Source organism: Rhinoraja longicauda, chromosome 35 (genome assembly GCF_053455715.1).
Source record: "Rhinoraja longicauda isolate Sanriku21f chromosome 35, sRhiLon1.1, whole genome shotgun sequence".
Classification (NCBI taxonomy): Eukaryota; Metazoa; Chordata; class Chondrichthyes; order Rajiformes; family Arhynchobatidae; genus Rhinoraja; species Rhinoraja longicauda.
In genome coordinates this window covers 15789624-15804684 of record NC_135987.1, presented here as the reverse complement: position 1 = coordinate 15804684, position 15061 = coordinate 15789624, and the positions used below count along the sequence as shown (strand labels likewise).

The 15061-nt window shown below is 40.3% G+C and overlaps 1 protein-coding gene across 7 annotated transcripts in view; it reads left to right on the top strand.

The window, feature by feature from the left end:
* Positions 1 to 15061, top strand: part of p4ha1b (prolyl 4-hydroxylase, alpha polypeptide I b) — a 67431-nt gene that overhangs the window by 5324 nt on the left and 47046 nt on the right. The window contains exon 1 of one of the 7 annotated variants that reach the window (XM_078428642.1): positions 7873 to 7985. The exons of the other annotated variants lie outside the window; for them this stretch is intronic. The gene's annotated coding sequence lies outside the window, so the exon portion shown is untranslated. Of the gene's footprint in view, positions 1 to 7872; positions 7986 to 15061 lie in introns of those variants that run through there. 7 annotated transcript variants of the gene reach the window in all.

Sequence of the window (15061 nt, the reverse complement as noted above, 5' to 3'; positions counted from 1 at the left end):
ACCCATGTTAAACAATTAGTCATGTGAAACATCCTGGAACATTTGCCAATACATAAATAGAATTTGATTTCGGGTTGATTTTGCTCTTTTAATAAGAGTCGTGATTCCTGGCTCAGTGGTAACACTCTTTGTATCAAAACATTATGGGTATAAACCTTACAAAATAGATTTGGGCAGGTAGTCCAATTTGACACTACAATTTGAGAGATGTTATTTGAACCATAAAACCAATGTCTATCAGCCACTTCTTAAGTAGTCATCAAAATTTCACTTAGTACTAGAACTCTTACCTTTGACTTGAAAAGTAATGGGTTCAGACTTACCACCAAGACCCGAATATGCGATGTAAGTTGATGTTTTAATATTGTTGTCCTGATTTGATTTATCCATGACCAGATTCATCCATTCTGGTAGATGTTAAAGACCCTGTGATATTATTGCTTGCTTTAAGTTGGAATCTTGCTTGCTTTGAGTTGCAGATGATAGAATTAAATAAACAATTCTTTTAGAGTAAAAGTAGTTTGAAACTACCATTTGTATTTTGGGCAGGGAAATACCAAATTCAAAATTTAAATAGGGCAGCACGGTGGCACAGTGGTAGAGTTGCTGCCTTACAGTGCTTTCAGCACCAGAGACCTGGGTTTGATCCTGGTCTGTACGGAGTTTGTACGTTCTCCCGGTGACCTGCGTGGGTTTTCTCCGAGATCTTTGGTTTCCTACCACACTCCAAAGACATATAGGTTTATAGGTTAATTGCCTTGGTATTAATGTAAAATTATGTCCCTAGCATAGTGTTAATGTGCAGGGATCGCTGGTTGGTGCGGACTCGGTGGGCCGAAGGACTTGTTTTCGCACTGTGTCTCTAAAGTAAACTAAATTAAAATCACTATTATCATTATTTTACCGCCAACAGTGGGCCATATCACCCTGGGCTCATCACCCTGCCCAGAGGTCCACACTCATCTGAACCAGAGTCCAGAGACAGTCTGGATGGTCACAGACACTGCCAGCATCAGCGAGTCTGGAGCAAATCTCATTTACCTATTGCCCACTATACTTGCTGATCAATATTGGCTCCAGAAATATCAACACCTGAGATTTAAAGATTCTCGTTCCCAACTGCAAATCCAGAAGAGAGATACCTTCCCCTTTAATTTAAAAGTATTGTTTTCTCTTATTACACTCTGCAAGATGTCCTGCGATATTTCACTGCACTACAAACGCAGGTTGTTGATACACAGAATGATTTTGAATTTCGGGTGGGTATCGAGGAGGATGGATCTTGCCTTATTCACTGGAAGTGGCTTGTGATTGATGGATTCTGTGAGTGATGCAATGTTTTATTTGTACCTAACTAAACATTTCAATTCAAGGTCAGGTTATAGTGCTCCCAAAAATCAATGGACTAATCTCATCAATCATCTGTTCAAGTGAAATAGTACATTATTTTATACAATACTGGAAACTTTCCATGGCTAACAGGTAACATGTTACTCAGGATAGTAACTGATTTATTATTAATAATTTGAGGGCAAGATATCTTGATTCCCCCCCCAAAAATGTCAAATCTTACTTATTGGATAGTATACCTACTTGCAATTTTATGTGTCATTTCTTAACCATTTTCTTGGGTAGACCCATGGCACTCTCTGTAATATTTGGTCACATAACCTGAGACATTAGTAATGCATCTGGAATATTAGAGATAAATGTACAGTAACAGACAATTTATATTCCACAATATAAATTGACCAAAAATGCAGTATGCCAGTGTGCTTTATGAGAACCAAGGCTCTGAAAATATACAAAGCTGGGAGAATAGTGACCAGGAGATATAGAGAAAGCAAGAGATTATCCACAGAGCTGTGGCATTCGCAATATTGTGGTAAAATGGAGGCTTAGAAGGGAAGCTTTTAGAAATACTGGCGATCAGGAGTTGTCTATTTACACAGAGCTGAAATGTTTTAAAGTTTATATTTCCCCAGTTCAGAGGTATCCTGTTGACCGTGTCTATGCCACTCTTGAATTTCCTTCACACCCAAAATTGGTGTACCCCGTTGTAACTACTAAAATTGGGTTTAATCATATAGAATGTCATTCAAAATTATGTATTTGTTACAGTAAAATTGTGACAAAAAGCTAACTGATACAGTGACCAGACAGAAAAGGGATGAGACATGAAGTGAGGTTTACTCACGCCAGAGGGGAAAAGGAATGCAAGACGTAGTGTTAGATCAAAGACCATGATGTTGTTTCTACCGTTTACCCGGTGGAATTTTATTCTGCAGTAAAATAACTTTATAGAAGCAAGGAACTGCAGATGCTGGTTTACCAAAAAAAAGCACAAAAGGCTGCAATTCATTGTTTCTACAAAGATATTTCACTGCATACAAAAGATGCCCTAATTGTCAGATCTTTGCCTGGATCCAAATGTAATAAACACGCTTCAAGGACACTGAACATAAACACTTTCATTTATTCGTTCACCATTCCTTTTCCCATGTGTCCTCTGACCTTTCTGACTCATAGTAACACGTGATACATTTAAATGTGACGTCAGATACCCTTATCAAACAAAAAGGATCTCTGCATCATCACATTGTAAACTGAATATTCCAACACCATTTAGGATATGGCATTTGTTACATTGATAACGCATAATTTTCACATGTTAATACATCTCATAGTCCTCATAACTCTTGGGTGGTCTTCTCTGATGTTTTGGTCTGACCACTGCCTCTGCACTGGGTACTGGATTCTGATATGTCATGTCCTGTTCCACCAGTTCATCTTCTCGATTCTGGTTTTGCGTGGTCTCCACCTCAGACTCGTGCATTTTTGGCTCTTCAATTTGGTAGTCTTGAGTCTGATCCCCCACAGTCTCAATGTCAGTTTGCAGTGTCCTTGGACGTTCACAACGGTGATACCTTTTCACATCTGATGTGCTTCTATCATATTTGACTCCTTCTGGCGAATCCTAACCCTAACGGTAATCATATTCCCTTGTCTGGATACCACTGTGTATGGTTGTGGAAAGCAGGGTGTGTCCATTTTGCTTGGACTTTCTCTCCCCTCTAGCACCTCATCTCCTGCCATCACATCTGATGGTCTGGCACCGCACCTCCTGTCTGCATAGAGCTTTGATGTCCCTTTTCTGCATTATGATCTCTCACTTTTTGATCATTTACCATTTCACTAACCCTTGGTACCCCACTGGTCTGGATTTTCCTTCCAAACAATTCTGCCAGACTCTTCCCTGTTGTGCTGAGTGGTGCAAACTATTTTCTGCCACATATGATAAGAGCATCTCCTTCCAATCTTTGCCTTCTGCTTTGACAATTCTCAACCTCTGCTCGAGAGATTGGTTCTGAGGTTCCATTTCTCCATTAGCTTGTACCCACTTTGGTGTAACTTTGTGATGGTATGCACCTATGTTTTCATGTAGTCAGCAAACTTCTGAGAAATGAACTGAGGCCTATCGTCTGAATATAATGTCACTGGTAGACCGTTTTTTGCAAAGATTTCCATCAAAACCACCACAGTCTTTTCCGATGTTGTAGACTTCATTATCGCATTCATTAAATATCTGCTGCAGTAATCAATCACAACTAGTATTGATTCTCCTGATGGAAGTGGGCCTAGAAAATCTACAGCAGCATCTTCCCATGAACTTGTGGGTAACAATGTGCTTCCTAGTGGCTCAGGTGGATTGGGTCTGCTTACCATCTGACATCCATGGCATGACCTCAGATGTCATTCTACATCTTTTTCCATCCCTGGCCACAATACTTTTATGTAAAGATTTTGTTTAGTTCCAACAACTAAATGTTCTTCGTGAGCCAACTCAATCATCCTTGACCTCAGCTTTGTTAGCACTACATGAAGAACACAGGTGTGTACCACCACAAAGTTACATCCTCGTCGCCAATGTCAGATCCTTGCCTTGATACGAATGTAATAAACATGCTTCAAGGACATTAAACATAAACGCTTTGGTTTATTTGTCCGCCATTCCTTTTCCCTGGCAACATTTGTCCTCGGACCTTTCTGACTATAGTAACACGTGATACATTTAAATATGACATCAGTTACACTGACACTAATCATTTTGCCATACAAAAGATCCCCTAGTCAAGCCAGGCAGTAACTTACTTTCTGGCCTGTTGTGAAAACAGGGGAAAGTAGGGGAAACTTACTCCGACAGCACTTCTCCTAACATTTATATACTACCAGAATACCTCCAACGCTGCTTTGAATAAGTCACATGATGTACTAACCTTATTTAATTGTTGTGCAGTGAAGACCGACTTTGGTGACTGTGTTTGAATGTCATTTGCTTAATTTGTAGTTGGCAGGAGAGGTTTTCAATTTCTCATTACAGATAAGAATCATTTATCAATCATTGGTGTTTTGCATTTATTATAATGACATTTAGAATGTCACAATGTACCATTTTTAATATATTTGTTAGTTAAGGTTTAACTAGCATCATGCCCAGAACAACCATGATATTAGAATTTGTTCTTAGTTGGGGTGGTTCTTATAAAATGTAAGTTGAATTAGCCAGTTTGTTACTGATGCTACACACACTTTGTAATTTGATTAAGTATACTAAACTTTTTTCCAAAAATTTGTATGTATCCAAAGGATTCAATAGCAAATAATTAACAATTCTTTGGAAGGATTTAACAATATTGTGATGAGTAACATGTTGCTTCTATGTTCATCTTGATTTATTTGGCTTTTAATATCTACATTGTGAGAATTCTGAGCATTTTCCCATTACTGACATTGGCACAACTGATCCTGAAGTAAGGTTGGAGCTTCATTTGTCAGAAAGTAAACTGCAGATGCTGGTTTAAATCGAAGGTATACACAAAATGCTGGAGTAACTCAGCGGGTCAGGCAGCATCTCTGAAAAGAAGGAATGGGTGACGTTTCGGGTCGAGACTGACGTTTTGGGTTTGAAGAACCCGAAATGTCACCCATTCCTCTCCAGGGATGTTGCCTGACTCGCTGAGTTACTCCAGCATTTTGTGTCTACCTTGGAGCTCTATTTGTGTATATTGAGTATGCACACTGTACATTAAGCTTTTGGTGAACTCGTAATATTTATGAATTCCTCATAAGCATACCTCATCATTTCTTGCTGTAATCTCCTGAAGGATTCTGGAAATTGCCATCTGTTCTGGCACTATCCATAAATGTATCTGTTTCTAACACAATGTTTTAGTATGCGGTCCATACTCTTGACCTAATATAACTGGAACTTATGCATGTTAATTTTACACATTTTTCACTAGCTCAGAAATTGCCAGAAGGAGACTATTTACTTTTAAATCCTGTATGGCTTTGCAGATCTTTTATCTTGGAATTTGTTTATGAAGAGCATTGCAAAACATTTGGCGAATTGCTTTTAGTAAAAAACAAACAATGTTTGCCCATTACAGATTGTTTGTGGTACCATTTCTCTTTATCATTTCTTTAAATAAGTGTCAAGGTAAAATTAGTGTGTTGCTATAATAATTAAATTTGAGTTTGCTTTCTCTCCCTCTTTCTCTTTTGCTATCTCCCCTCTTGTTATCTTGGGAATGTGGTAAAGTTGCTCCCACATTGCTGCTAGCTAGAGAGCTGCAGGAATTTGATGCAATGAGGGTGAGAATACAGTGCTGTATATTCAAATAAGGGTAATGTAACTTGGAGGTGACATGGTCATGGTGAGGCTATTTCGCATCTAATTCTCTTTTATGTTAAATTCTTGAGAGCACTCGTACTGCTGTGTTGGAAAGCAGCTATTTATTTGCTCTTATTAAACTCTGCCTTTCAGTGTTTGCCCACCCTACCTGCAGGATATTTCAAATCTCAGCATTGATAATAATTGCCTTCCAGTCCTATACTTGTCTAAATTGCTTTCTGCTCACCTGTTCATTCTAATTTGACGTTGGATTGCAGCCGTCAGCTTTTACTCTGTTAATAATGCTTTACTGTCTTTTCAGGAATGCGCATGTTTCAGAATTAAAATAATGAATATTTGAAAGTGCAAATGGTCAAGTGCAGAATTCTAATTGGCCCAGCTTGACAGGACTTGCCTGCACTTGCATGGAGGCTAGACTGTTTATACCCACGCCTAGATGATGCATCTGGGCTGATAAATAAAAGTTCTATCTATTTATTAAGATTTGCTTTTTTCAGCCGAAAGTTCAGAATGAGTCAGGTGATGTTGTAAACACGCCAGGTCCAGGGTAAATCATTCAGTCATGCGAATGCCACATTTAAATGCTCCTTGACATCGATTGTTTCAGTGTGATGGTGGCAAAATGGTGTAAACTGACAACTAATTTCTGCTCATTACCCTTCCAGACAACACTTGAGACAGGGCTCAAATACTTTTGCATAATCATCAGACACTTGATTATATGGCTGATGTAATCGTGGAGCTTACTTCCATGCTTTTGTTGCCCCCCTGAATTTCACCAAATGCCACTACGCTCAAAAGGTGACATTATTGTGTCAAGTACCCTTGACTTTGGAGATCTCTTCAATTACAATCTCACATCCATTTTACTTTTTATTTTGTCTTCCCAAACTCTTGATTGTAAGATAACAGTTGATTGTAAAGACTCCTCTTTCGGCCCTCATTTAAAGACTCGTGCAGGTCAGTGCCATTGATGTTGCAAACAGTAATGAGATTTAATAGCCAGAGCTGAGAGGGGAATAACTCCTTTGATGAGGATTATCCAAACAGCCAGAACTATTTTAACAGTCTCATTTGAAAGGATGACCACCAACGTGGTTAGTTTTACATTGGCTTGCTAGCGTGAGTAAGGTGCTCAACTCCCATTCTGACAGTTGGGTCTCAACCCGAAACGTCACCCATTCCTTTACTCCAGAGATGCTGCCTGCCCCGCTGAGTTACTCCAGCATCTTGTTTCTTTCTTCAGTGTTACCCAGCATCTGCAGTTCCTTCCTCCACATTAAATCTTCTAATTTGGGTCAGAGCTGTTGGACTCTGGTAGTATAGTAGCTAAATGACGGATTCGTTTTAAAGAACCCAGGTCTAATCGGTCCGTAGCGGTCCTTCCATAAGCTAGGGCATAGTCCCAATTTTCCAGCCTACCTCATTGCAGAATTGAACTTTTTCCTCTGGAATTGTTGCAGTACAATGCTGAGAACTATATTCTGCACTCTGATATTTTACTCAACATTTGAGTTGACTTGCATTTGAGTTTGGGTTGATTGATGTATAGTATTATCTGATATGATTGGATAGCATCCAAACAAAAAGCTTTTCATGTGCATGTGACAATAATAAACTTTAACTCAATGTAGAGATATTTTCAAATCCCACTGCTGTAGATGGAAAATATAGATTATTATTGAATATTTGGCATAAAACGTAGAAGTGGTAATGGTAGCTGTGAAATTGTCAGCTTGTTATTAACGAGTGTGTCTTCCTTAACCTATTTATGTAACTCCAGGCCCGTAGTATGGTTGACTTCTAATTGCCCATCTGATCCAGCAAATTGTTCAAGATGGATTAAGAATAGCAGTCTATTTTCAGCTTCCTTTTAAAATTATCCAGCATTGAAACATGTAATCATACAGAAGTTAAATATACCAGTCTCGTCAGACTAGCCCGGGTTGTTCTAACCACCCTGACACCCTTTGAAGTACAGCCGTATATCTTGTTTCTGAAGTGTAGAGAACGGTTCAAATTTCAGAAGAGGTAGATGAGATTCTGTGAAGGACACATCATTTACGTGTTTGCATGTCCAGAAATTACCGGACACTTTATTTTTCTCCCGCCCACAGCGTGGATACTGTGATGCGTGTGAAAGGGTTAATTGCTGGACTGAGAGAGAGTAACTCCCTCCTCCAGGCTCATGCAGAGGCTCAGTGTGGGCTGTAAGTGAGTGCTCCATCCCTGCTCGCCTCTCATTCCCTCGGCACCCTCTCCGCAACGCCACATATCTATCGCTCAGCAGGTAAATCTCGGGAAACATTTCCCACCACCCCTTCCTCTCCCTACCCCCAATCCCTATCCCCAATCGCTCTCTTTCCACCCCCCCCCCCCCCCTCTCTTCTTAACCACGAATTGATTCCCATTTAGAGCGCTCTCCATGTGTCCGTGGTTTCCTCGCGGTGCTTTGACTGGCCTCTGGGAGCGGCGTCAGTGTTGTTTTATTAAAAAAATAACTTTTGGCGATGAGTTTTGGACGTTTACGCCAAATCACTGTCTTTAACACGATCGTGCTAAATGCCCAATAACGTGCTAAAATAACGCGCTTCCTTAAGGGAAAAAAAAGGTGGGTGATCGGAGTTAGGCGATTTGCCCTTGTCCTTGCTTCCAGGGAACTATTTTTCTTGATGTAATGAAAGGAGTTTGCAAACTTTAGTACCGTCTTATTACGACAGAGACAAAGCGTCCGACTCCACGAGATGTTTTATTGAAGGCAGTGGTAGTAGTATTAATGTAAACCCAACTAATTTTAACTTTTTTAAGGTATAACTAGCAACACTAGCAGTTTCTATAACGTCGACCCCCACTGCCTCTTCTCTCTCCCCCCCCCCCCCGTTATATATATTTGCTGCTGGTTAGCAGGGATCGTGTAGTGGTTGGGTGGGTGGGTGGTGGGGGAAGGGGGAGGGAGAATACGTGGCAAGTCTTGCTCTCCCCCCTTAAGTGTCGTTCACGCCTTCTAACCCCGAGCGATGCAAAAAACTGCACGTTCTCTGCGGAGTCCGTTTGGAACTCAAGTCCAGCCCTGCTGATTTCCACATCTGCAGAACCAAAAAAAGTTCTTCCCATTTTTCTGTCTCCCGGCATTAAATTTGAGATGTTGAGAATTGATGAATTCGTTATGCTAATGGAACCGAGCCACGTTGCATCAATACTTATTTTTGTAGCACATTTTACCGTCTCAATAAAGAAATTATGAACAACTGGATCTAATTTTGTTACCATGCCTTCCTGCAAAGTTTAACGTGATTGTAACTCTTGGCTTGGATTTTCTTTTACTTCCCGCTGTCCTGAATTGGTAGAATTAATGCATGGAAATAACTACTAAATTGATTATGTACAAAAGTTAACATAGTCCTTTTTAAAGCAACTTACAGATAACAATTTCAGATTTACACTGTTTACGAGACTTTGATTTAGTTAAATTATAGTCTAATTTGTATGAAATGCCAACTTGAATAATTGGATTGGAGGAGCTAAGTTGATTCTTTAGCTTTTTATTGAACAAAAATAAAACTGCCATTATTGTACATGTCTGAAAACACATACCTCCAGTTTCAGGGACAGTTTCTTCCCAGCTTTTATCAGGCAACTGAACTGTCTTCATCAGCTAGAGTGCGGTCCTGACCTCCCATCTACCTCATTGGAGGCATTTGAACTATCTTTAATCGGACATTATTGGACTTGATCTTGCATTGAATGTTATACCTTTTATCCCGTATCTGTACTGTGGACGGCTTGATGATAGTAATTTCATTAACTGGATAGCATACAACAAAAAGCTTTTCACTGTACATGTGACAATAATAAACTAAACTAAACCGTTGAGGAAGGAAAATGGGGACTACAAAAGTGTGTGGGTACAAAGCTGTGTTCTTCATTTTTAAGTATTAATGTTGTGAGTGGACAACGCTCTGAAATGCCTGGTCCACATTTTCTCAGTTGGATAAATGTACTGTTGGCATGTCAGCCAGCTTCAGTAGTCTGAGGAGCTGGCACTCTGACATTCAAAACCCACAGGTTGAACGTCAGAAGTAATTAATATAGAACTGTGAGAAGGGTCCAGTTACATAGCAGAGTTAACAAAAGCTCTTTCTGAGCCTTGTAGACAGTGCACGTAATGTGCCTCTTTAAATTAACTAGTTTATTTACATAATGGAATTTAGTTCTCTACCATAAACATTTTATTCCACCAGACTTAAAACCAATGTTTGTTTCATGGCAGTACATTCATGGAATTCTCAAACTTCTAGTGTACGGGTTTTTGTTCAAAAGGCCTCTTCCATTTCTGTCCCTTTCCAATCATATCCCTTCCTCCGGTTTTACATTTCTCTCTTCTCTCCTTATCTGACCTTTCTGTCTCCTTTCCACGTCTAGTCTTTGTACCTCCACCCATCTGCCAATCAACAACCCCCTCCCCCAGCTGCATCCGTCTATCACCAGCCTGAAGAAGGGTCTCGACCCGAAATGTCACCCATTCTTTCTCTCCAGAGATTCTGCCTGTCCCGCTGAGTTACTCCAGCATTTGTGTCTACCTCCACCTATCACTTGCCAGCTTAGTCATGTTCACACCTCTTTTCCAGTTTTCTTTTTGCCCCCGCTCCTCTCAGTCTGAAGAAGGGTCCCGACTCACAACATCATCTATCCATTCCCTTCTGCAAACGCTGCCTGTCCCGCTGAATCCCTCCAGCGCTCTGTGTGTGATCACATTGGTAGCATCCTCGAATTTGAATCGCTAAGTTGTGGAACCCAAACTCCAATCCAAGACGAGACTAGCAGTTTAGCTTGGGTTCTGAGAACCTGTGATCTTTCAGGTGAGATATTTGACCATTCATCAAATCTGCTGGTTTGCATGGATGCTAAAAGTCCAAGAATAATTGGAAGGACAACAGAGTTTTGTGTCTTGACCAGCAATGTTCCCTCAGCCAATTTTAACAAAATTGGACACGTGCTGAACTCAGCGGGTTAGTGCTGAGTTACTCCAGCACTTTGTGCCTTTTTCTGCAGTTCTTTGAGTTTACATTACCAAAATCAAACCAGCTGGTTGTCACTTTATTGAAGCATCTTTCTTTGCTAGTTGGTCTCAAATTAATGTATTGTGTCTGAGCAACAAGTAAGATAATGCATCTGAATAACAATAGTGCTGTTTATCATGTCACAATATCTTATCTCTGCAGATTATTGTGGTTGAAATGGTATAAATGCAGCTTTTTCAAACAAAATTGATCATCATTGAGATTAATGAAATGAATATGTCAAATGATCTGACTGAGTTTATGTTTGAAGTCTTGCATCTTCTGTGGGAAAAGGGAAAGACAACTTCCTTAGCTTAGCCCAGATGAATAAAGGTGTACTGATGTTGCTGGAGTTCATTTAGAATGTGTTTGGCAAGATGCCTTTTGCCCACACTGTATTAATGATTATTTAATTGGTTATTTTTTATAGACGGAATCTTACCTTTATATGTGCCGCTAGTATGATTAAAATTTAACCCAGATGGAGCAGAAAGGTTACTCTTGAGAGGATGTGGGAAGAAACTTAGGATGAAAATAGAGGGAGAGAAATTCAAAGTGTTATAAGATTGCTGAGTTGCCAGAATGAGGTGTGATGCACAAAAGGTGAAATACTGGGGAACCTATTACCTTTGGGTCTATTTTGAAATCCAGATTGGAACTGATAAATATGTAAGCAGCCTATCTTTCCACTGTGACAAAATAATAAACTATACCTGTAAGGGCTTTGGTTTGTTGTAGGTTGTGAAAGTGTTTATATTAGCTCTGAATGGTTCATGTTGTATAGTAAAAACCAAAATGCAGCCTTGCAGTCCTAATCATCATTTTTAGTCAGAACACCACAACAAATTTATGCAGGAACTTAGTGCACCATAGCCTGTCCCCGATCTGCAATTGCAGGCCATTCAAGCAGGCTGTCTGAGCATTATTTAATCATTGCAGAGGGATTAAGGGATGGAGCATTTAATATAGTGCAGGCATCTAAATACAGGTAGTTCTATAACATAGTAGTTGTGTTCCTAAGAAACCTTGCATTGTAGAAAATTGTGTTGTAAAAATGATTGTGTCAATGGGGACACGTGATTAGGGACTGGAGAGTTTAAAACTCGCCATACAAACTTTATTTTTCCCGCAAGACTTTCGTAAATAATTTTCTTCAATTTTCAACGGGTTTATTTTTGTTGCAAGCGAAAAATACTAAAGGTTGCAAGTTACATTGTTTGTAGAGTCTCCTTTCACAAGTGTTCATAGAAGCCATGGCTTGTCAATTTCTATGGCCACCCACCTTGAAGCTAGCAGCTGTGTTCTTAAGAGACAATATTGTCTGTAAATGTTGGACTTTCTTTTAGCCAAGACAGCCTTTTTTTCAGCTTGTCAATTTCCAAAAATAACGGAACTAGTTCACCACCTCCTGATTGAAATCAAGTTGTAACCAGTCCACTGTGTAATACAAATAATGGTTCTCAATTCATCAGTTGCATTAGAACCAATTAGTGCTATGGAAATGTGTTGTAGGAGAACTAACTGTGCAACACCTGTAAGGTAGAAAGTAAGCTGAAAGGAAAAAAGAAGTGCTGGAAAATTGAATTGAAAAGCTGGAAATACAGAAATACAGTAAAACTCTGATAATCTGCCACTCGTGGGACTTTGGTGGTACTTAGCTAGCAGATTGTACGGACTGCTGGATGTTACTCCTATTAATATCTGTAATGGCAGTTTCTATACCATCTCGAAATCCCACTTCGATAGCCATTACTTCTCGGGGATGAAATGTAGTTATAGCTTACGCACACGTCGCACCCTGATATGACAAAAACGAATCTTCCAAACTTCTTTTCTTCATTAGTTAGGTTTTATTAAAATAGCACAAATCAAAGAGTAATTCATCACTTTCCGTACTTTATCAACTGTTTCTTCTTCTAACAATATCTCAGAATTCTTGCAGTTATTACCGTATGGTTCTTACAAATATAGCTGGTGCGAGCGCATGTGGTACGAGCGCGTGTGGCTAAGAACTGTATGCTCACCATCCTCCGAGTCAAAACTGACCCACAACCTCTGTCGACACACTAGCCTCCTCCCATCTAGACATTTGGCATTAAGTCACACCCACAAGCAGGCAAAAAAGACATAAACTAGAAATATTAAAACATGGCCATAACACAATAACAATAACTGAATTAAGCATAAATGGCTCCTACAATATCGACACACCGTTTTAATATGCCTCTTGAGAAGGTTGGCAATAAAATCAAATTTCCAATTAACCCATGAGTTTAAAAAAGAGCTTGGAATATACAAACACACCAGGCCTTGGCTCTAGCCACAAGCCTCCCTGTGTTCCTGATCTGTGGTATTCTAGGCCCTAGTGCCAGCTGTACACTGTCGGTCCAAATCCGGATCTTGGCAGCACTCCGTAAACCCCACCACCGGGGCTCTGCCCTCACCTGTCCTGCCTGCTGTCTGAACCCTGGCTCACATTCCAATGTTATGAGCTGAACCAGGTGCCAGACAATCATAATTTCTGAACAGTCCGACGCCAAAACCTCTGATTTGCTGTGTTCAGCGAAAGAGTTAATGTTTCAAGTTGATGACTTCTCATCAGAACTGGGCAAATTCAGGACATAATCATGGTTGAAGCTGCAGAGAACGGGGGAGGGGTGGGGAGAAGAAAACAGAGATAGAGCAGAGACCAAGAAAGTATGTGTTGCAACTGATGATGAGCTGGCTGGAAGAGTGTGTCGAGTGTTTGTTAATAACCGATGATATGTCTGGAGGAGATCTTAAGAGGAGATGAATGAGGACCAAGGGGGACAAACTGCTGGAACTATGAGGTACAGAATACTGCAGTTACTGGAAATCTGAGGAAATACTGCTCCCAACAGCCAAACACCTTTTGTGGAGAAGGGAAACATGAATTAACATTACAGGTTGATGGCCAGTTGTGATACAGACTGAAAAGTAGCTTATTTGGAATTTTTGGCTTCATTGCTGAATCCTGAGGGTTGTAACATATCTAGTAAGACGGTCAAATGCTGTTCCTTGAGTTTACTTTCACCTTCGTTGAAACTGTAGGAAGGCAAATACGGGGTGGTCAGAGTGGCAGTAGGAAGAAGTAAAGTGACAGACAACTGTTGGTTCATCAGGTTCACTCATTGTAGAAGACACATCATTGAGAGCACTGAATTTAGAGGTACTCATTAATTCATCGAAGTAAGAGGATGGTGGAGGATGATGATGGATAGCATCTGTCCAAGAAAGAGCTGAAGGGCTTTCGGGCCATCCTCGTATTGAATGATGATTATAGAGTGTCTAAAGAAGGATCCCGACGCGAAACGGGAAACCAGCATTTGTAGTTCCTTGTTTCAACATGAATAGAGAGAAACTGGACACCTGAGCGAAAATTAGCCAGTTAGGATCAGGAATCTGGAAATCAGCAGAGTGTCAAATGGATGAGAGAATAGAATCATAGTCAGAAAAATTAAGTTCTGTGAAACAGGAACAGGCTGAAACAAAGAGTCTACTAGAAGCACAACCTTTGCAGGAGTTACAAGCAGGATGTGCCTGTTTGGGGTCTATGAGGCCGAAGGCTGTGGAGGGAAGACCACAGGCAGAAATTAGGCCAAAATTATCTATTGTCTAGCACACAATAGCCTCGTAAGATAGCATTCATCCCCTACTAGATTGTTTTCCAAACAACCACAACAGTTCCCTCGTCAGCAGGTTTGAAGACAACCTTTGGTTGGTACTTTTTGAGTGAGAGTGCTGCAAGTTCAGAAGAGAGTAAGTTAAAGTCAATGGGGGAATGGAAAAATTGAAGTGGCCAATTGGCAGTTGCAAAAATAGATCTGGACGGGGATTAGGCCACAGAGACGGGACAAAGTGGGATGGGAATTCTGAAGGTGGAAGAAAGGGTTTGGGGGTGGAAAGTCCGAGCCAAAGAAATTAATATTGAAGCGAGGATGACAGAAGAAGACCTCATCATCATGTTGGACTTGAAATTCACTAAAATGGGGGACATAGGATAGTAAGTTTGGAATTAATGAGGGGAAGATCAGAAGGTATCATGGAAACATGTTAAGAGGTAACACTGAGAGAGATGGGGGTCAGGAAACTGAAGGGTACGAAATGTTCACAAGAGCACCAGGATTGGAGTTGCTGAAATTTGTGATCTTTGATACGCGAACGGAAATATTCTTTTGAAGCATGGTGTGTTTCAGAGGATAAATTGGACCTGCCATCTGGGACAACCTTGAGATGGTGGGTTAGTGCTGATGGAGAAAGTGATCAAGATCATGAATTTGTCAAC